Source organism: Python bivittatus, unplaced genomic scaffold (assembly GCF_059951505.1).
Source record: "Python bivittatus isolate LINGU-HERP-01145 unplaced genomic scaffold, Pbiv_v1 ctg000220_np1212, whole genome shotgun sequence".
Classification (NCBI taxonomy): domain Eukaryota; kingdom Metazoa; phylum Chordata; class Lepidosauria; order Squamata; family Pythonidae; genus Python; species Python bivittatus.
The window spans coordinates 24546026-24568598 of record NW_028277048.1 but is presented as its reverse complement, the minus strand read 5'-3'; the positions used below and the strand labels follow the sequence as shown (position 1 = coordinate 24568598).

General features: G+C 39.7%; 1 protein-coding gene across 2 annotated transcripts in view; it reads left to right on the top strand.

The window, feature by feature from the left end:
• The first annotated feature begins 20562 nt into the window (after window positions 1–20562).
• Window positions 20563–22573, top strand: part of RACGAP1 (Rac GTPase activating protein 1) — a 35361-nt gene continuing 33350 nt past the window's right edge. The window contains exon 1 of one of the 2 annotated variants that reach the window (XM_007423773.3): window positions 20563–20658. The gene's annotated coding sequence lies outside the window, so the exon portion shown is untranslated. Of the gene's footprint in view, window positions 20659–20780; window positions 20829–22573 lie in introns of those variants that run through there. The other variant, XM_088138168.1, reaches the window with a different exon arrangement.

Here is a 22573-nt window from a genome sequence, read left to right as displayed (position 1 = left end):
ATCGTGCAAGCCACGGCATTCCCTGTGACACTCTGTGGAAGCGAAAGTTGGACTTTGAAGAAGCCGGACAGGAAGAGTATTGACACTTTTCAACTTTGCTGTTGAAGAAGACTCCTGAGAATACCGTGAGCAGCGAAGAAAACAAACTACTGGATCATCAAACAAATCAACCCAGAGTTGCCACTCTGGGCACAAACCCACTCAAGGCACAAACAACCAGGCTTAAATTATCCTACTTCATTAGGTGAAGATCCAGCTCTCTGAAAAAAGCTCTAAAGCTGGGAAAAGTGGAATGAAAGAGAAGAAGAGGACAACCAGAAGTAAGGTGGATGGACTCAGAGTGGAAATGGGTGCATCATTGGGAGGCTTGAAAGAAAAGGTTAGGGATGGATCATCATAGAGAAAATCTATCTATATGTTTGCTAGGAGCCAAAAACAACTTGATGGTACAACCTATCAATCTCTCCAGAAGAGAAGGGAGGGCTGGATATGGAAAATGGATCAGTTGACTAGTTTAGATGTTTCAGGAGCTGATTAACTCGGTGGATTTATTTTTGCCCTGTATATGATGAGTGTCTAGTTTGAGATAAATTTAACCAACTGGGTATTAGTTCACTGTGTCAATTAACTCCTTTTTGGTTTGTCCAAACATTTTATCCACAATGCTAATCCAGTTAAGCAAACTGTGAGAACAGGGCCACTGGGATGACAATTTAATTGCAGTTATACATGCCACATGTGGGCTGCAAAAAATCCAGACAGCCATTAGATGGCTCCAAAGAGAGAAAGAAACTCTAAGATTTTCCTTCCATCTAATGGTCATGCAAAGTTTTGTAGCTGGCCCTACATCAATTTTCTGGTTAATCATTGTCAGTACAACTGATATCAGTAAACTCATGATGTTTGATTAAAAAAAATCAGTGTGAATCAGTTTACACTTTTTTAACCTTTAAGTTCAACAACTTTTTATAGTCTTTTGGTTTGGAGAAATCATTTGAAGCACATCAGTTATGCTATTTTGTCTTAAGACCTATATAATCTGGTGTGCTTGGCCAACCTGGCTGCCTCACTGTTTATCATTAGCTCCAGATCATTAGTTGTCTGAAGCAATTTTATCCAATTCTTTGGCTAAAAAAAGGTTCCCACAAGAGGTTACAGCATATATAATCAAAAGACAAAGAAAGACAAGAAGGATAAAACGAACAAGTTAAATTATGATCAAGAGAAGAAGCAAGTTAAAAAGCTATTGATGCTATTTAAAATAAATTTGTTTTTAAACTTGCATCTTAGTTCTGCAGCCAGGTGTGGCTGGAAAGTGCTTTTAAACTATAACCTTAACTCTATGTGTTCCTCGAAGTTCACTTGGCAATGAAAAGGCATCATTTTACATTTTGGACCATTTCAGACTCTCCATATACACTTGCTTGTTCTCTGCTTCTATTCACCTCTCCTAGTTACCTTGCATTTCTCTTACCCATATATGGCAGCAAAATCAGAATTTTTTCAGTACTGTACTGGTGAAACACTGCTTATCAGCTACCAAAGTGCTTGAAAATTTTTGCAGAATGTCATTACAGTAATAGCTAAAGTGCTTTTCAGAAATAATGGAATGAATACCTAAAATGATTGGCATTCATTCATGAAATGCAAATTTCCTTTGAAAGTGAAGTTCCTGCAAGAGAATCACGTCCTGTGAGGTGGCCTCATTTGTTGCATGAATCCTTCCCACACTATCTCTGGAAATGACCATTTGCTTGATAGAAAAACTTCACCATTGCCCATGTCTGTCTCAAATTAACGGTGGTGTTGAACTATAATTCCAATTGTTCCCAGCTATGTGGGTAATTGTCAGGGATGATGAGAGCTGTAGTTCAATCACTGCTGACCTCAAGGATGAGATAAATTGCCAATTGTGATCAAGTTGTTAGACTTCTTCCCCAAACTAATGTCTTCTACACATGCTTGGACTCAGTTCTCACCAGCCCAAATCAACAGAGCCAATAGTAAGGGTTAATGGAAGGTATGGCCTGTAATGGTATGTGGGAAAGACCTTGGGAGACAGAGTGAAGAGATGCTGCCTAGGGAATGGTCAGATAAGAGGCAGCATAGCCCGCAGCTGGATAGTGGGCGGGACAAGAGGCTCAGAAGGGACCCTCCCTAGTTTTTCGGGCTGTAAAGGAGATGGCAGGTAAATTGTACTTTCAGACTTGCAAGATTCTGTTAATGTAGCCTTACAATAAAGTAGAATTAGCTTAGCTGGTCATGTTTTCTGTCTGGTCTACCTGGTAAGGCTGACATGGCCAGAATAACCTCAGCAGATAGCAGCACCTTGTTGATTTTGGTTGATCTTGAAAAATTAAGCATGGTAGGACTGCTTAGCATTGGTTGGAAGGCCACCTGGAAATCCTAGGGTTGTAGGCTAGATTGGTAATCAATAAAATATTCCTGGAGAAGGCAAGCACAAGTGTATCCTTGTAGGTACCCACAGTTAAACTCAACCTAAGTGAGAGTATGATTTTTTAGTAAAAAAAGTAGCTGGAGGTTAACCGGTTGAGAATGAAACTTGCAAGGCTGTAGTGTGTCTCATATATATTTACTCATTTGCAACATAATTTATCTCTCTCATATCTGTCATCCATTTTATAGCCTTTTAAAAAGTTTTTATTATACATAATTTGGATTTAGGAGACTAAGCATGCCTCTACCTGCCAGTATATTTTTAAACCTTTTTTTCTATAAAGATTGTCCTCTTCCCACTCAGAAATTACTTACCATTTTTGGAACGTTTAACTACTATCCATGTGTTTATTAATTTTGAAGGATATGTGTCCCTTTCTTCAGGACTGAGATTTTTAAAAGATTATTCCACTATTCACAAGAAAGATCCTGCCTATATTAATTATATAGAGGAAGAGAGTATCATATTAGCATTGCTGGAGCCACACTACCATTAATATAGTGTTCAGAAGAATGCAAGAATTGTTGGCAATACACTTGATAGTGGGAAAAAATATTAAGGCTGTCCTTTTGATTGACCCATCCAAGATCTTTAAACATGGCAAAAACACATTTTAGATAAGGCTGACGATATGCTTCTGTGATTCAAGCTTGACTTGATTTAATGTTTTAATGTTCATGAATCTTATTAGATCTTCTCCCTTTTTTCTATACAGGTAGTCCTCAACTCATGACCATTCATTTAATGACCAATTGAAGTTATGATGGCACTGAAAAAGTTACTTATGACTAGTTCTTGCACTTACAACCATCACAGAATCCCCATGGTCATATGATCAAAATTCAGATGCTTGGCAACTGCATGTATTTATGATGGTTGCAGCATCCAAGGGTCATGTGATTGCCATTTGTGACCTTCCCAAAGGGCTTTCAGCAAGCAAAGTCAATGGAGGAAGCTGGATTTGCTTAATGACCGTGTGATTCACTTAATGCAAAGGAAAAGAAAAGAAGTGGAGAATAGAAAGAAAAGAAAGAAAAGTAAGAATATAGTAAGGAAAAAGAAAAGAGATATATAAAGAAGTGACTTCCAACCTTCATTACAACAAGTATAAACAATTTTAGTAACTTTTCACCTCCCCTTAATTTACAACCAATGATCTCTTCATCCCATGTCCCATCTCTTATCTATAAACAAATCCATAAATCATCGTCATTTTGGTCCTGGTGTCACCAAAAATCCATTAAGGGTTGCCAGAAATAACCACATATCTATTATAACCTTGATCAAATAGCCAACTTTACATTCCTTCCTTTTACTTCTAGCAACTTAATCTTTAGTTCATTCAAGTAATGTTATAGAACTTGATTTCTTTTCATTTCTTTTTTACCTCTTCTCACAAGATTCATCCAAGCTTTAACAAACCTCTTTTGAAAGTCCAATATAAAATAATTATCCAGGTCATTCTCTTGGTTTATTACTTGTAATTCCCTTTTGATTTTTAAAGCATCAACCAATCTCTTTTGTATGTCCAATGAAACATCTTTTTCCATGTCGTTCTTTTAGCGGGTCATTTGTAGATCCACTTTCGATGCCATCTCTGTCTTGTCAGATAAAACTTCTTCTTCTTCTGCCATTTCTCCCCAAACATCTTTTGGACACAGTCTATCCATAGAAGCCAACATTGCTATTGACGTTGATATTAACTTTTAATTCCATTTTTCAAAAGTATCCTTCAGTATTTCCAATGTTATAATATTTTGGGTCATTCTGTAGCTGTTAATCAGGTTTATGTAGTCTCCTTTAATTAAAATCTTCAGTTCCCTCTAGTGTCCAATTTTTAAAATTGTTTATCTCTTTTATGTCTTAGAAAAAAATTCAAAACAAGTTAACTTTCCCACAGGAAGGATTCTTTATAATTAATTCCAAAATCTTATTTCAAATTTAGTTGGACCCTTAATCTGTTAAGAACTTTCTAAAGTCAAAGTCTTAATTAGCTTTTTGCTGTTTATTTCCTTTTTTTAAGTTCTTAAGCTTGTAGTTAATTTTTTTTTTTCATTAAGGATAGAAGGTAGACTCACCCAGTGTTTTCAGACTTGTGGATCCAAGGGTTTTTAATAGCTGAAAAGTAGTTAATAAGCAATGTCTGAATGTGATTAGTAAAGGAAGTATGCGAACCCAGTGTCCTTTTATAAAGGCGCCAACTGTAGTTTGAGCAAGATGACTATTCCCTCATCTTCCAGTGCTCAAAATCCGCTGGAGACTGCTGTTTTAGTCTCCTCATGAGGAGCAACTATCTGCAGCACTTGTGGGTGATCTCCCATCCTCTCTTTCTCCAGAGAGGTTCGAAGAGCCAGTCTACTCACTGGCTCTTTATTCTTTGGGGTCATCAGCTCCACTTTTCGCAGAGCTGTCATCAGTCTGCCATTTCTTCCTCTGGAAGTTGTTAGATTTCTTTTAGTACAATAAGTGGTTTACCTATCCCTACCCCCATGAAGAAAGATTGAAGGCAAAAGAAGAAGGGGATGGCAGAGGATGAGATGGTTAGATAGCATCACTGAAGCAATTAGCATGAAACTGAGCAAACTCAGGGAGGCAGTGAAGGACAGGAAGGCCTGGTGCGATATGGTTCATGGGGTCATGAAGAGTCGGACACAACTTAACAACTGAACAACAACCCCCATGAAAGCATTAATTTTATTCATAAGGGAATCAGACTAATTCATTCATCATTTTAGGGAGTCACAATACCATGAAAAACCAGCATGGCATTAAGGTCTCGGTTTAGAATTGAGAAGACCCAGGTTATGGTCCACCCTCAACCGTGGAAGTTCACTGCATAACTGGAAAACTCTTTTCTGCCCTCTAGTGGTCATCCTGAGTTTTATAGCTCAGATTTGACAGATGGAAGGATTGAAGCTGGAGAAGCAGGGACCAGCACTTCTCTGGCAAGACAGAACCATTATGTCAACTCTGAGCAGATGCATCCTAACCTTAAAATTGTAAACAGGATGGTCCAATTTGTATTGAGCAGGAGGAAAAGTCCTAGAATTTAAATTCTGGAACACAGATAGATATACCGGCTTTGGTTTCTGTGTAATGCACCAGATAGATCTTCTGTATGTATATGGCTTCTTTTCTGTCTGCAGTGAAAAACTAATTAGCTCAGTTTTATAGGAGAAACTTCTGTGTAGTACCCTGTTCCAAAATAAGGAGGGGTTAGTCTCTGGAAAGCTGATACTTAGCATCACGCCAAGCAGTTTAGTTTGTTTCTCTCATCTTTGTAGGAGGAGAGTATCCAGCTTGGGAAAGACTGCTATGGCTGAATGAATTGTTACAGGACTTCATTAAGGGTTGTAAAGAGCCCAGAGAGGACCTTGGAGAAACTATGCAGAGATAGTTACAAAAACATGCTTTCAGTCCAGGAAAAAAAATATTAGGGAGAAACTCAAACTGGTTCTGCCCTAACTCCGTCAGGTATAAGAGGGAGAGATGGAGGGAAGAGAAAACATGGTCTGGCTTTCAAGATTCGGTTACTATAGACCAGTGTTTTTCCAACTTGGCAACTTTAAGATGGGTGGACTTCAACTCCCAGAATTCCCCAGCCAGCAAGTCCACCCATCTTAAAGTTGCCAAGTTGGAAAAACACTGCTATAGACTGAATCAATAAAATAGAATTCCAGTCAAAGGTGTGGATTGGTTTCCTGGTCTAGCCTACCTCAAAGGGCTGACAAGAGTACAGAATCTCCACTTTAACATCATTTCCCATTGATTGCCATACAGTGTCGCAGCTCTATTGCTAAGCCAGTGTTTCTCAGTCTGGTGCCCTTCGGATGTATTGGATTATAATTCCCACACTATGTAGTAGCCGTGCTCCCTAGGTAATTTTGATAATCTAAAATGTTTGTAAGACACCAGATTTGGAAGGGCTGAACTAAAGGAACAACTAGGTGGGGAAACAACTAACTGCAAAATCCTCTATATTTACTCAGAAGTAACTCCTTGGAGTTCAATGAAATTTAGTTCCTGGTAAGTGTACATATAATAGGGCTGTGTGAAAATTCAGTTCAGAGGTTTGATTCAAAGCTATTGAATCTCTGAATTGATTTGCCAATTTAGATTGTCAATTTAGATCAACTCATTGCATTGAATGGTTGTTACTAAATCAATCTGACAGTTCAGTGACCTTTTGTGGGTGCCCAGAAAGACTTTTTTCTGAAGTGAATTGATTTTCTGAATCAGATCAACTCAATTCCACCCGATCAATGCACCCCTAGTATATATAGGCTGCAATGTTAAAAAAGTCCAATTGATCACAGTGAAAATTACCTCTAAAGAAAGATGCAGAAGAAGGCACTGTTAGTCTTTTCATGAAATTAGCTCTACTGTATGATAGCCACTATACAGGGAGTCCCTGGGTTAAGAACACCTGGGTTACAGATGACCCATAGTAAGAACGGAGCCTATTGTAGCAAAATTCAAGTTAAATACACAGTGATTTGTGTTAAATACACAATACTACTTATACAGTATTGATACAGTAATACTGTTCCGGCTTACATACAAATTCAACTTAAGGACAGACCTTGGGAACAGAACTTGTTCTTAAACTGGGAACTACCTGTAGTGCAATTTAGATATAAGAAAATACAGAATGCTTCTTTTTTGTGTCTGGTTATTTCAGTGTTTTGATTCCTTTAGGTTTTCCAGGAAGCACAAGGCAGAGGAGAAGTAAACTTTGGGTTTGAAATATTACAGTGGAGGGCAATGGGATCAATGATTTAACTATGGACCAAATCCAGCTCTCCACCGCTCAGACATCCTTCATAATTCTCAGCTAGCATACTAGCTGGGAACTCTGGGAGTTGTAGTCTCAACACATCTGGATATCCAAGACAAAATGCTAATAAAACATTCTAGTGCAATAAATCACACATTGTCATCAAGGACCACTAAACAGTGATAGGTCTAAATGTCTTCAACATAATGGTGAAACTGAAAATCTCGATCGTGAGGGGAATACAGGATATCAGGATGGGAAAACTGCCCAACGAACAAGTTTCAGAGGGGAATAAAAAAAGAAAACTTGGAGGATCATTCTTCTGAACTGAGATACTTAAATAAATTGTTTAATTTGTGCGCTACAGGCCTTATGGAGAGTTTTATTGAGTGGATGAAATAACAGTGTCTAGAGATGTAAAATAATGTATTAGGTTATTCAATTCTTCATTCCTTCTGTCTCTCCTTCATTTTCTCTCCTTCATTTTCTAAAAGCAAAAGTTCCCTCAGGTTTGGGGCTTCATGGGCTCAGCTGTTAGCTTCCTATATGTCCCTTCCATTTTATTTGCCCTCAGTGAAGTTTGAGACAGGAATCAAACTTTTCCCCTTACAAATTTCTTGGAGAGAGGAAGGCACAGATCTGCCTTTTTATTTCTGTTCTAAACCGCTTGCTGCTAATGGAGGTAGAACAACAAATGCTCCAATCTTGCAAGTCAAGCTCCATCAGATTCCAACAGGAAGCAACTGGGTTTCGTTTTTTGTTTTTTTTTATAGCATCTGCCAGCCCTTCAAGGTAGGCCCAGTCAGGAAACGGACACCTCAAGATCCACTGGAACACTACTGTACTTTATTGTTGTAGGATATAACAACAGAATTGTGACAACCTGCAGAGTATTCCTCTCCCCCTCTTTTACCATACAGAATCAAGTCAGGGTTATTTTGAGTCTCCTTCTCCTGCTCCTCCCTTTCCTTCGACTATTTTGTTCTTTACATTCTCCCTGATTATCTCTTCACAGTTCTGCTAACGGTTCTCACATTCCTTCCTTAACTTTAGCTCTGCGTTCCTCTACAGCCCCTGAGCTGAGGCACAAAACCTTGCAGAAACTTATGTCTGGCAGTAAAATAATAATAACGTGAACACATTTACCACGTTGGGCTTATTGCTTTTTCAGAGCACTTAGTATGACCTGACTGAGGCAGTCCCTCGCTCTGCCTAATGGCAGGACTGGCCCTTTGCAGTTTGCCACACCTACACTATAAATCTCTATTTCCCTCTCGCCCGCGATGCCTGAGCATTACATTAAACCTAAATGGCAGATTGATGATTTGCGAGCAGCTTTATCCATAATGCCTTTCTTATGCCTCCCATCTGCAACATGGGGCTCATATAGCTTGCTCTAGTCTAACTCAATCTAATTTCATTTTGCTCAGGTACTCGTTACATGTGCTGTTGACACCATCCTGTTCAGTGACTAGGAATGCTTATGTTCATACATATTATGGACATTTCTATAGGTGGTGGAGCTCTTGGCCGTCCCACGCATGCCTTTTTTTGAACAATTAAAGATCAGCGGAGCAAAGAGATACTTTAGAGACCATTAAAAAACCCCAAGCCTTTTAAAAGTAGCAACGTCAGGATAGGAGGATGACACACTCTTGTACTTCAATGAGGAATTGCTCTGCAATTGCTGGTTGCTGCCATTGGGTAGCAGAGGGCAGCCTGCCTGAAACGGTGACGTCATACCATTAGAGACAGTGGTCTCCGCAGGCTCTTGCTTCTTCTGTCGGAATGACAAAAGCAGCGTTGTGGCATCGCACCACAAGCTCAGCGTGGATATGATGTTGCAACACACGTACAAAGGGAGGGAGGCTTGTGTCACAGTGCTGAGACACGGCTGTCATTCGCCTGAGCCCAAATTGCCCCCTTCCCACCCCCACCCACCCCCCAGGATTCCACTAAACAAAAATGGAAAATTGACAATTATTTAGTTTAGTATTACACGTTTACTATTGGAGGGCAAGCATCATTTGGCATTTTTGCCTTAGACGCCAAGATTCTGTTCTAGGCATTATTCTTAGGGAAAATAGTTGGGATTCTGGAAAAATCCTTGAGAAGGGCAAAAGAAATAGAGCTGGACGATTAGGTGCACAAAGAAATATGTACGGGCTTTGCTTAGCTCCCAGTGATTGGTCTTTTTAGGTCATATCTGTCTTTTGTTCAACCACAATAGCTAAGTTCCTGTGTTTAACTCTCCTCTTTCTAACGTTAGGACCATTATTTAGATTGTTGACTTTGGCCAGAAGCTGACAATGGATTCAGCCTTTGAAATTCTAGGTGTCAGAATATGAAGAAAGAAAGCAGCCATACACTGTGATGTATTGTTATTTAGATTGATGGTGGCCTCTATTTATTGTCCTCCTGGGCAAATTTCACAACTATTTCCGGAAGAGTTTGTTTTGCGAATTTCTTTTCTCATGCTGCCCTTCACGGCTTTGCGAGCGTTTTAATATTCATATTGATTCTTCACCAGCTAGACAGAATTTTTGTTCTATCCTTTCAGCGTATGCTGTTTCCCTACAACGTGACCTTCTGATTCATGTGTTTCACCTAATTTCAGCTGCCCTTTTACAGTTTTACCTTCTCCTTAGTGTTGTCTATGGACAATTTCTATCACTTCTTCCTCTTCTATAGCGTCTGCTACTGCCCTTCCTTCCCTCCTTCCTTTGAATTGGCACCACGTGATCTGGAACTCTTCAGGCTCCGGAGCTGAATAAAAATATACATGTTAAAGAGGAACAAGAAATAAAACAAAGGAAAGAAAAGAAAATAATGAAATGGAGAATCCGTCTGACAACACAAAAAAGGTATACAGTGCTACCTCGGGTTACGAACGCCTCTGTTAACGAACTTTTTGGGTTACAACCAGCTCCGGCTGCAAAAATTTACCTCGGTTTGCGAACTCCGCCTCGGGTTACGAACCGGATCTGCGGCCATTTTCCCTCCCGTGACACGGTCCATGGCCATTCTTCCGCCCCTGACACGTGGTCTGCAGCCATTTTCCGCCCCTGACACGTGGTCCGTGGCCATTTTTCCGCCCCTGACACGTGGTCCGCGGCCATTTTCCACCCCTGACACGTGGTCCGTGGCCATTTCCCCCCCCTGACACGTGGTCCACGGCCATTTTTCCGCCCCTGACACGTGGTCCACGGCCATTTTCCACCCCGACATGTGGTCATAGGGAGGGGGACTCTCCCTCCAAGCAATAGCCGCCTCCCTGTCCTCCATGCCAGAACGGATTAACGGTAATTACATTGAACCTTATGGGGAAATTTCCTTCGGGTTGCGACCAATTCGGGGTGCGACCAGAGTCACGGAACGAATTAAATTCGTAACCCAAGGTTCCGCTGTCTAACCAATGTCTAGTGAGGAGCTCCATCTGCCCTAGCCGAGGGCCTGACTGAACAGCAGGTCTTTAAGGGTCTCCAGAACACCATCAAGGTGGAAGCCACTCGGATCTCAGGGGGAACTTCATTCCAGAGGCTTAGCTAACTTATTTATTAATATCATCAAAGTCACTCTGGAATTAGTACATTGCTACTAATGTTCACTGTAGCCAAGCTTGCTTCATCATGGACATCTGCAGCTCTGAGAAGAGAGAGAATCTTGGTTAGACATTAGAATGAGCTTCCTCCATATGCCTCTCCCTCATCCAGACTGTGGACACATACGATAATTAATGTTATTATCTGCAAGAGGCAAAGCAGGGGTTCTTTTAGGCCACTATACATCTCAGGGCAGGGCTCATCAGCTTTTCTCACCTTTGCAATAGTGAGTATTCCTCACGTATTAGTCCTATGTCCTGCTTGGTTTGCCCCTTATAATATTGTCTGGGGTGCCCTGATATGTGATCAAGATTTTCAGTTTCACCGTTATGTTGATGACACTTAGACCTATCACTCTTAATGACAATGTGTGATCAATTGCACTAGAATGTTTTATTAGCATTTTGTGTGTGAGGATGCGAAGGTGCAAGGGGGTGCATGAGAGGTGCCACATGGTTTGGGGAGGGTGTGTGGGGCGTGTGAGAGAGTAGAGGTGTGTGAGAAGTGCCGTGCTGGTTGGGGAGGGTGCATGGTGATGTGCGAGAGACGCTGTACAGGTTGGGGAGGGTGCACTGGAGTGCAGTGGGGGTCAGGGAGGATGTGTGCGGGGGTATGAATGGCCAGCATGCTGCGAGTGCAGAGGGGCTGGGGAGGGTGCATGGGCGGAGGAGACTTACCCCAGTGACTTGTGACCTTCCCTGCTGGCTTCCCCATTGACTTTCTGGGAAGCCGGCAGGGAAAGTTGCAAATGGTGATCACGTGATTGTGGGGTGCTTGGCAACCGGTTGTAAGTCTGAATGGGTTGCCAAGCACCCAGATCATGATCCCATGACCACAGGGGTCCTGGGGCAGTCATAACATGAGGACCAGTCGTAACCACCATTCATTCAGCACCGTCATAACTTTGAACAGTCGCTAAACAAATGGTCATAAGCTGAGGACTACCCTGTATATGCACCCTTCAGTGTCATAAGATGACTCTTAAATATGCACAGTTGTTATGTTTGATTAGTTTTAGTTGTAGGTATCTGTTTTATTGGTCTGGTTGTGATGTTGCAAACTGATTTTATTGGATGGAATTTGGTCATTCTCAGTTTTCTTTTGTACTGCACCCTGGCAAAAATATTTAATAAATAAAATTTGTTGTTGTTGTCATTATTATTTGAGTACAAGAGTGAAAATTCAGCTCTCTTCTGGGCTTTCAGTTTATCTCCCCCAGTTTAGCATGAAGTGGAAGTAAAGACAAGTGTAATATTTTTAGAGCAGTGAGGCCATTCTTAAAAGGTTTGCTCACAGTATTTGAGCCTAATATTTCATGTCCTCAGCATGATCTGAAAAAAACCCCACTTCTATATTTTTTATATTTTTTGTTGTCCATTTTCTTTCTAGGAATCACTGCTGTTTCACTCTAATTATCCGCTATGCATGATTTAAACTAATTTCATACCCTGTCTCGCTTCTTTTTTCTAAAAGCCAACCCCCCAATCTTACAATCTTTCACACAGAAAAGCTGTTCCAGCTCGGTATCATTTTCATTGGTCTTTTCTGCTTTTCCGACTCTACAGTATTTTTTATGAGGGGCAGTAGCCCAAACTGTATATAATATTCTGCTTGTAGATTTATAGAAAAGGATTTTGTATTGGCAGTTTTATTTCCAATTCTTTCTCAAGGATTCACCCTTGATCAATGTTTTCACTGACATATCTATCACAATTTTAAGTTTTCTTTACAATCCATAAAATACTAAGTTACAAGATCTGGGTTAGAAAAGTCCAGACAAGTATTGAATAGTAGCAGAGAGCGATAGAAACATCTCGCTCTTTCTTGCCTTCTAGTGATTGTTCTGATTTTTACCGCCCAGGTCGGATAGCCCTGAAGAACATTAAATAACATAATGCAACAATCATCACAATACAATAGAGACACACACAGAGATTTTTACTATTGACAAAATGCTCTTTCCAGCAATCTTTCATAAATTGCAATTGTCACCATAATGCCACTCTTATATCTGCGAGCATATCTGGTCTGAATGCTAAATGTGCAATTCAAGATAATTTTGCACTGTACATGTGGTGGGAGCTTTTAAAGCAAGAAGGTGCTGTGCATTGTACTTAAAACTACCCAGAATGTTTAGCAATTTCATTGCATTAAGAAATGAATGAAAACAGATGGGCAGAACAAAAAGTAAATTAAAGCAGGCAGTTTTACAGACGTTAGCATTACTGAGAAGTAGGACTATGATTAGTTCATTACTGTGAGCAGTGGGAAATTGTAATAGGCTGTCAGAGCTACTCTTCTCTAGAAAAGGAACCTGCGTCCTTATTATCATGGGTATGTGAGTGGAGTGACATCAAAATAGTGCAATATGGCAACACAAACTTTAATCATTGGCAACAACAGTGCTTCATAGTGCTACTGTGGGCCTTCTGTTTAAAAAGTTTTATAAGGGAGCTTTAAATTTAGGTTTCTTTATTCCACTTTCACTCACGTTCTTGTGTTCCTCCTGATGTCCTCTCATGTTCCTTAAGATCAGTTTCTGTTCCCACAGGGCAAGGAAATTATTGGTTTCTTTTCATATTTATCCTTAACTTTTATATACAGAAATAACTTTCCCTTCCTATTTAAAAAATGGGAAAAATGGAAGAAACCAGTAATTACATTCCTTCCCTGAAGGAACAGAAACAGACAATAAAGCAATTAACAGAGTCTATTCAAGGGGCAATTAAAAGGCTGTTCATCACTGGTTAGAACTGGCAAGTAGGAAATTTTAATTAACCCTGGAAGTGACCTTTGCTGAACGGGACTTACTTGTGAGTGAGCCTTATAGAAGAACCTTGGTCAATGGGAAGGGCATCACTGTATAATAATGTCAAGTGCTGGGTGAATCCGCTGTTTTAATTTTGCTTTCAGTTGATTGTGGAAAACCAATACCTCAGCAACCCTGAAGCACTCTAGTCTGGAAGGAATAAGCTTAGAAGCAGCTCTGATATATTAAAAAATTGCTGAATCACCAATGCCTATATGAAGTTGTACCTACAAAGCTAGGAACACTGGCTGGGCAGTGAAAGAGGAAATTGCCAATTTTAAAGTGTGGTGCAAAACACAGTTTAAAGTGATTAATTATGTGCCGTCGAGTCACTGTCAACTCTTGGAGACCACATAGGTAGATTTTCTCCATGGCAATCTGTCCCTTACCTGGTCTTGCAGGTCTTCTAATAGTGCACCCATCGCCACTGTAATTGAGTTCATCCACCTTGCTGCTAGTCCTCTTCCACTCTTCCCTTCCACCATTCCCAGCATTAGAGTCTTCTCCAGAAAGTTAGGTCTTCACATAACCAAAGTAGGTGTGTCCAAAGTAGGATTATTTGAACCTGGTCATTTGTGCCTCGAATGAGAACTCAGGGTTGATTTGTTCAATGAACCATTTGTTTGTTTTCTTGGCTGTCCATGGTATTCTCAGGAGTCCTCTCCAGAGTTCAAAATCAGTAGTATTCCTATCCTGCTTCTTCAAAGTCCAACTTTTGCTTTCGTAGTGATTTGAGGGAATACCATGCTTTGCACAATTCTGATCTTTGCAACTACAAAACCCTCATGGCATTTGAATATGTTTTCCAAGGCTTTCATGCCTGCTCTGCCTAGTGCTAGTCTACAGCATATTTCTTGACTGCTTGCTTCTTGTTGATGGTTATCCTAAAAGCCAGAAGCTATCCACCACTTTGATATCTTCCCTGTCAATTCTAAGGCTGTTTGTTCTACCTATTGTCGCTAGTTTGGTCTTCTTTATATTTAATTTTAGCCCCATTTCTTCACTGTGTTCTTTGACTTTTAGTACTGGAGCTTGCAGATCCTTTGCAATTTTGGCTATCAGGGTAATGTCAAAAGTACAGTGCAGGTTATTGCTGTTTCTTCCTCCAGTGTTAAAACCACACACATCTACTTCCAATTCAGCTTCCCTTCATATATATTCAGCATATAGGTTGAATAAATAAGTGGAGAGTATCCAGTATCCAGCCTTGTTGCACTCCTTTGTCAACCCAGAGCCAGTCTGTTTCTCTATGTTCTGTCTGTACTGTGGCTTCCTAACCTGTATATAAGTTTCTCATGAAGAGAATGAGATGTCCTGAGATTCCCATTTTTCTGGGCTTGACGTGATCAACACAATCAAAGGCCTTTCTATAATCAGCGAAACACATGGTGACTCCCTTTTGGCATTCTTTGGTTTTGTCAGTATCTAGCATGCATCAACAATCAAGTCTCATGTTCCTTGGCCTTTTCTAAAGCCAGCTTGAACTGGCTCACATGTATTTTTCCATTTAGAGGTCTAATCTGCATTGCATGACCCTAAGCATTATTTTGCTAGCATGGGAAATTAAAGCTATTGTACAATAGTTTGCACACTCTGTTAAATCTCCTTTTTTTTTTTTTTTTTTTGGTACTGGAACGTAGATTGACCTCTTCCAATCTGTTGGCCACTGTAATCATTCTCCAGATTTGCTGGCATAGCTCGGTTAGAACCTTTACTGATTATTCTTCTGTTGCTTGCCATATTTCAGTGGGTGTTCCATCGACAAGTTAGTTGTTGTTCAGTCGTTAAGTCGTGTCCGACTCTTCGTGACCCCATGAACCATATTGCGCCAGGTCTTCCTATCCTTCACTGCCTCCCTGAGTTTGCTCAGTTTCATGCTCACTGCTTCAGTGATGCTATCTAGCCATCTCATCCTCTGCCGTCCTCTTCTCCTTTTGCCTTCAATCTTTCCCAGCATCAGGGTCTTTTCCAAAAAGTCCTCTCTTTGAATTAGGTGACCAAAGTATCTGAGCTTGAGCTTCATTATCGATCCTTCCAATGAGCAGTCAGGGTTGATTTCCTTTAAGATTGACTGGTTTGACCTCCTAGCAGTCCAGGGGACTCTTAAGAGTCTTCTCCAGCACCACAGTTCAAAGGCATAAATTCTTCAGCGCTCAGCCTTCTTTATGGTCCAGCTCTCACAGCCATACATTACTACTGGAAAAACCATAGCTTTGACTATGCGGATCTTTGTCAGCAAGGTGACGTCTCTGCTTTTTAATATGCTATCTAGGTTTGCCATAGCTTTCCTCCCAAGGAGCAAGCGTCTCTTAATTTCATGGCTGCAGTCTCCGTCTGCGGTGAATCGACAAGTTAAAGTACATCCAAATAAAACCAGACCCCAGATTATAATCCTTTGTATAAATGCATGGGAATGTGTTCCCATAAACTCAGTGGGACACAGTCATGAGAAAAATTTTTTAACACTGTAGGATAATTATGCTTTAAAAATCATTGATAAATGTTTAATTCAGATCCAGTTATAAATGTTTGCAATTTTTTTCAGATAGCTAATTTCTTTGGCTTAAATATACTTTGGAAAGGAACAACCAAAATGAGGTCAGCAAGTAAAAAGACATTTCTAAATTAGCTCAGAAAAGAGAATTAAAAAGACTAGAAAAAAGAACGCAAGAACACAAAAACCAGGAAAAAAGCAAGAAAGGCCACCAAAAGCACATTATGTTACATAGGAAAAAAATTACTCAGCAAATATCACTCAACTTTGATCATGTGGATTAATTTTAACTAGTCTTTCCTATACATCAGTGTAAAATCACTTCATAAACAGAGAGTGAACAAACGGTAGTTTTGGGGTTGAAATTGTCAATAATCGTTTTTGCTCTACCCCATGTTTGGTAAATATACAATTGTTCATATAATGATAAATTCAAAATATTAGGTATATAAATAAAAAAATACATTCACATTAATAAACCATAGTAGTCTTTGTAACAGCATACTAACTTACTGATAGTAAACCCAAATGGGGCAATGGTAGGACAAGCCCATATCATATGACAGAGGATGGATCCAAGTTTACCTCTTACTCCATTGTCCAAACTAGCCTATAACCATTTCTGAAGAGAGAATGGACAATGTCACCTTCTTTCAATCCTCCACTCAACTCTGAAAGTAACATCAGTGTTCATTTTCTTCCCTGTGTGGGGCTGAATGTTCCTACCTGTTTAGGATAGAGGGCTTTCATTTTTGTTGCAGTTCATTGGCTATTTTGCAAAGGAAGAGCCACCTCTTCTGAGCCAATGTTTAGCATTATCTCTAATACCTTTGAGACCTCTCTTCTAACATTACTACTATAATAGAATAATCAATAAATATTTGCCTTAAAAATGAAAAGTTGCTGATTCAAAACCCAACAGGAACTTGTTTTGTTTTGAATTACTTTTTTTTTTTTTGAGCTTCCTCCTCTTCCATTTGCTTTATTTTTTTTCCCCATTTCCACGGATTTTCCAGTCATCTGAAGTACAAGGCTTTCACCCAGCCCTCAAATAGCCCAAAGGTTATTTGGTCTATTTAAAAGCTGAGGGTGAAAACCTACCTTTGATGCTTTAACTTTGTAAATATAAATTTAATTTAACTTTGTGTGTTTCTCTGTGACACATATTTCTGTGTGTATATGTGAGATATATATATATATATATATACCGTATTTTTCTGACTATAAGACGATACTTTTTTCTAAAATACTTACACTAAAAATTGAAGGGCGTCTTATTCAAGGAAGTCAGCCGAGGAGAGAACCGCGCGGTGGCAAAACTGTCCATACTTTGTCTCTGCAGTCAGGCTTCCTCCTGTTGTTAGCCTCCAATCACGAGTGAAATAGCTTGTCTCCCAAACAGACTTCCTCCAATCACGAGCCTTATGTAACTGACGTCAGCTGATGCTGAACAAACCAATTAGAGGAAGGCTGTTTGCAGAGACAAGCTATCGGTAGTTTCACTCGTGATTGAAGGTAATCAGTTTTGCAAAAGAGCATGGAAATAGAGCTGCAGAGAGACGGTTTGGACCTCCTCCCACCGAGTGTATCAGGTAAATGTTAACTAATTACTAAATAAAAATGTGTTCTGCACTATCTTTAAAATATTGATTTCTTAATTTTGGGTTGGAAAAGTGGGGGTCGTCTTATACATGGAGGTGTCTTATTGACGGAAAAATACATTATATATATATATATATATATATATACGGAAAAATACGGTATATATATATATACTTTGTAAATATAAATTGATTATATATATATATATATATATAATATATATATTATATAATCATATATTATATATATATATATATATATATATATATATATATCAAGATATATATAATCATCTTGAATCAATCTACTGCAGGATAAGGCCTCTTTATTGAAGGCTATGGACCATAATCTACCATGCTGATCCAGAGCAGGTTGGTAAACAGATGTTTTCCAATTTTCTAGTCTATAGCTGAAAGAAAGTGACTGACTCAAAGTTGGCTTGACTTCCCTGCACAGACAGGAAGGATAAAAAGGAGGGAGTGAGCAATCGGGTCTTGTATTTGAACAAGATTGTGTGGTCCAGAGATTGGAAAAGATTGGTGCATGTACCTAAACCAAAAAAAAAAAGCAAGAGAATGTGCCAATTCAGATCATTGCATTATTCCATTGTACAAGCAAAACAAGAACTTATAAAGAAAAATAGAGCTATATATGAAGAGAAATGACAATTGAATAGGCAGGTTTCAAAAAAGTTCCATACTTTTTTGACATATGTAGAATGTTCAGCACTTTAATCACTTTTTCTCCTTCACTTTTAAACAGTTCTGTAGGTGTTTCTTCTGCACCCGATGCTTTCTAATTTTGCAACTGGTTTATTGCCTATTGTGCTTTACTTTCCACAGGTCTAAGCAGCATTGTCTGAGGCTAGAACTTGATAAGGCCAGAAGGCCAGGGACTGATTGTTGGGGATCAGCTGATATATTTAGATGGACAGGAACAACAGCCAGATTCAAGAGCTCCTACTGTCAGACCTGTGGGAGCTATTTGAGATCCATGGGATAAAAATCAGATGCAGAGCACTGCCTGAGAGTCTCACCCCAGCTACTTTACCGTATAACCATTTATTTGACTTTTAAGAAAGAAGAAAAGAAACCAAGACAGAACATCTCAAACAATGCAGCTTCAAATAATCTAGCTGGCACTTCTTTGTAAGATTCAGAAAAAGGAGTGGTGTTTACAGGACAGATGCTTGGAAAGAAACGAAGCCTAAATTTCTATGAGTCACACATTTTTCCCATTTTGTTTCCATTATTCCTAATTTTCAAGATCAGATTTGTGCAAGCAATAATATTCCCTGTGGCACTCTATGGAAGTAAAAGTTGGACTTTGAAGAAGCAGAATTAAAGACTACTGATGCTTTTGAACTCTGGTGTTGAAGAAGACTCCTGAGAATACTATGGATAGCCAAGAAAACAAACAAATGGTTCATTGAACAAACAACCCAGAGTTCTCACTTGAGGCACAAAGAGCCAGGCACAAATTATCCTACTTTGGATACATTATGCAAAGACTTAGCACTCTGGAGAAGTCTGTAATGCTGGGAAATGTAGAAGGAAAGAGAAGAAGAGGACAACCAGTAGCAAAGTGGATGGGCTGATACAGTGGCGACGGGCGCACTGATGGAAGACCTGAAAAACCAGGTTAAGGACAGATCATCATGCAGAAAATCTATTTACATGGTTGCTAAGAGTCAATACCAACTTGATGGCACGTAATCAATCAATCAATCAGTCAATCAATCCTTAATGTTCAGGCATTGAGCACTATTATTTTTATCTTATCATTCAAGCTGTCTGGAATCGGGCAGCCTCTAAATTTAATAAAATAAATAAATAAAACAAAGAGCAGGTATTATTACACAGAAAACCTTGAGGTTTGCAGAGGTATAAGTAATTATTGAGGAGGAGACTCAGAGGCAGGTATTTCAAAACAGCCCATTGAAAAAGGAGCATGGGGAGTAGTTGAGTGACCTTGGAAAAGTGTAAAAATCAAACACAAGGTGGAACCGAGGAAGTATGGCCAAGGAGAGCATGGCTGGCTGATTGGCAACTAGATAATTAGGAGCACTCTGTAAGCAATGTTTTTCATATCCTACTTGGTTGCTCCTAACTGGGAATGCAACCCGTACTGCTGTAACTTACACTCCGACCGAAAACTATCTAGACGTGGGTTTTCTGACCTCAACATGAAGTCAACTTTTGTTTTTTCTTCTGCCCACCAGGTTTATTTATCAGGCAGCCTGGCAGAGTTCTACAGAAACCTTGCTTGCTATTTTATTACCTTTTGATTTATTCTAATAAAGTATAACCCCCATTGTGGTTTTTAAAATTGGTACCAGAAATATGTTGCTGTATTGTTTTTCTTTCAATAGTTTTATGTATTTATTTATGTTATTAGAGGGATCAGAGTCACGACAAAGTTTTTTTTATCCTTTTTTATGTTCTAGCTAGTATGCAAAGAATAAAAAGAATGTCTTCCAAGCGTTTAAAAATTCCCTGTTGTTTCATCTAATACCCGCCCTTTTTTCCTGTAAAAGGAAAGGGGCAACAAACTGATCCTGAGTAAAACTGTTCCCAAAGGAACGCCGCCTATGAGCTTACTGATCAAAGAGCAGGAGAGAAAAGGTGTCCTGAAGTATGGGCAGTCGTGCCCTTGAAAAAGAAGGCGCCGGAGGCGTCCCGTTTCAGAGTGAATAAGTGGAACGAGAATGTTTCCTTAACGAGACAAGGAGGAGTGGTGACGTCACGCTTGCCCTCGCTACGCCGGTACTGCTTAGCCAATCACGATTAGAAGAGACAATTGGTTGTTCCGATTCAAACTGAACGGCGGGCGGGTCTCGAAGCCGTTTTGGTTGTACTGGGTGCCGCGCGCTAGTCCGGTGGGGTTCCAACGGCCTTTTCTCTCACGCGCCGCCTGGTAAGTAACATGGGGGAAGTAGGAAGAAAGCGGCGCGGGAGGCTGGTAGGGATTTCAGGGGCCATTTGGGAAGAAGAAGCTAGAAAAAAAGAGGGAGGCTAGTGCATCGCCGGCATTACGGTTCGTTTTATCAACGTGCTGCGTGGTTACGGAGCTTGCAGTTTTCCCCGGTATGACGGCTCTGTGAGGCGAAAAGGCTGAGGTTATCTTTATGGCCGGCCTGAATCTTGACGGACTTTTTATTTCACACGGTCTTTCCTTATTAAAACTGGTTACTGTGGTATTACCAAAATTGAAACGACCAGTCTTCAAATCCATTTCTGAAAATAGGTTTCTTGTAAATTGACAGAAATATCAGATATTGTAATAACAGTTTTTTTCATGATCCCTTCTAATATGCAGTTTATAATCCAACAATTTATGTGGAAAGCAGCAAAAAGCAGGGAAGGATAGGAATAAGCATGTGATTAATATTCAGATTAGGTTTTTTTCTCAGGAATGAAATCTTGTTGGAGGCTTTACAAAAATAAGAGGTTTGGAGGAGGGGTTGAACGGAAAGAAGTCCACGGCATGAAAGACTGGGTCATTTAAAGAAGCAGGATCTATTTAGATATCTGAAGGTAACCAAACTGAAAGAGCAAAGGTTATGGTAAGTATTTATTGGAAGTTGAGGTGGTAGGATGAAAGCAAGTTTACAGAAGACTTTGAAGGTAGGGGTAATGACCTCTTGGATTAAAGGGTACACAAAAGCCCAGTGAGGAGCTTAATGTGATCTGCTCAGTAAGGGAGGTGATTTGTCAGTAGAATTTTGACTGATCCAGTGGAAAATGAGAAAGTAGAAAGTGGACCTGGGCATTGCTCCTGTTCATTGAGTATATGGGTGTGATTTGATTGATACAGTATATCAGAATAGAGGAGAGTTTAAAGAAAGACAAGTTTGGTCTTGGATTTATGGCAGTGAAATATTTAAATGGAAATATCAGATCAGGAGTTAGAGGTGGGATGAATGGAATAGGAATGTTCTGTAATTGGAGTTAGAGGTAATAATTGTCTAGGCACTGATGTAAGCTATCTAAAGGTGATGAATTCATTCATGCATATGAGAGGGAATATACAGGATACAGAACACATGCTTAAGAAACTTCAGTGGACAGGGAAAAAGCAGAAACCTCCCTGCCCACCCCAGTATTAAATAATTAGAAGGACAACATTATAGCAAGCAGTTGAATGTGTCAGCTGTACTGAAAGCAGCAGTGCTGAAAACAATATTGAGAAGTTGAGGTCCTTGTATTTTCGACATATTATTCAAATAATATTATTTGAGATAATATTAGTCATTTGGATAAGAGCAGTTTCATTGGACCATAGAACCAGAAATCATATTTTGAGGACACAAATGGGGAGGGTCAAGAGAAGTGTTATGGAAGCAAGACTAAGTGGTACATTTGAGAAGCTTAGAGGCAAAGGTAAAAGGCGAATTGGGCAGTGCTTTAAATTGGTTTGTTTGTTTTTTGTGCCTTCAAGTCAAGTTTTGACTCCTGTCAATTACTTGGACTAGTCCTTGCAGTTTTCTTGGCAAGGTTTTTTGGAAGTGGCTTGCCATTGCCTCCTATCTAGAGCTGAGAGAGAGAGTGAGTGGCCCAGTCACCCAGCTGGCTTTGTGCCTAAGGCAGGACTAGAACTCAGGGTCTCTAGCCTGATGCCTTAACCACTACACCAAACTGCCTCTCGCTTTAAATGTACAGCCATATTATTATTATTGATAAAATAATGGCATGATTAAATACATTGGAAGAGTGATAGCTGATTATATGGTGCAGAATGGTAATAGTAGGATAGATGTAAAATAAAAGCTGAGAGGTAAAATCAAGGGAATGCATAAAAGTATAGGTAAGGAATAAGGGAGTTTGTCTAA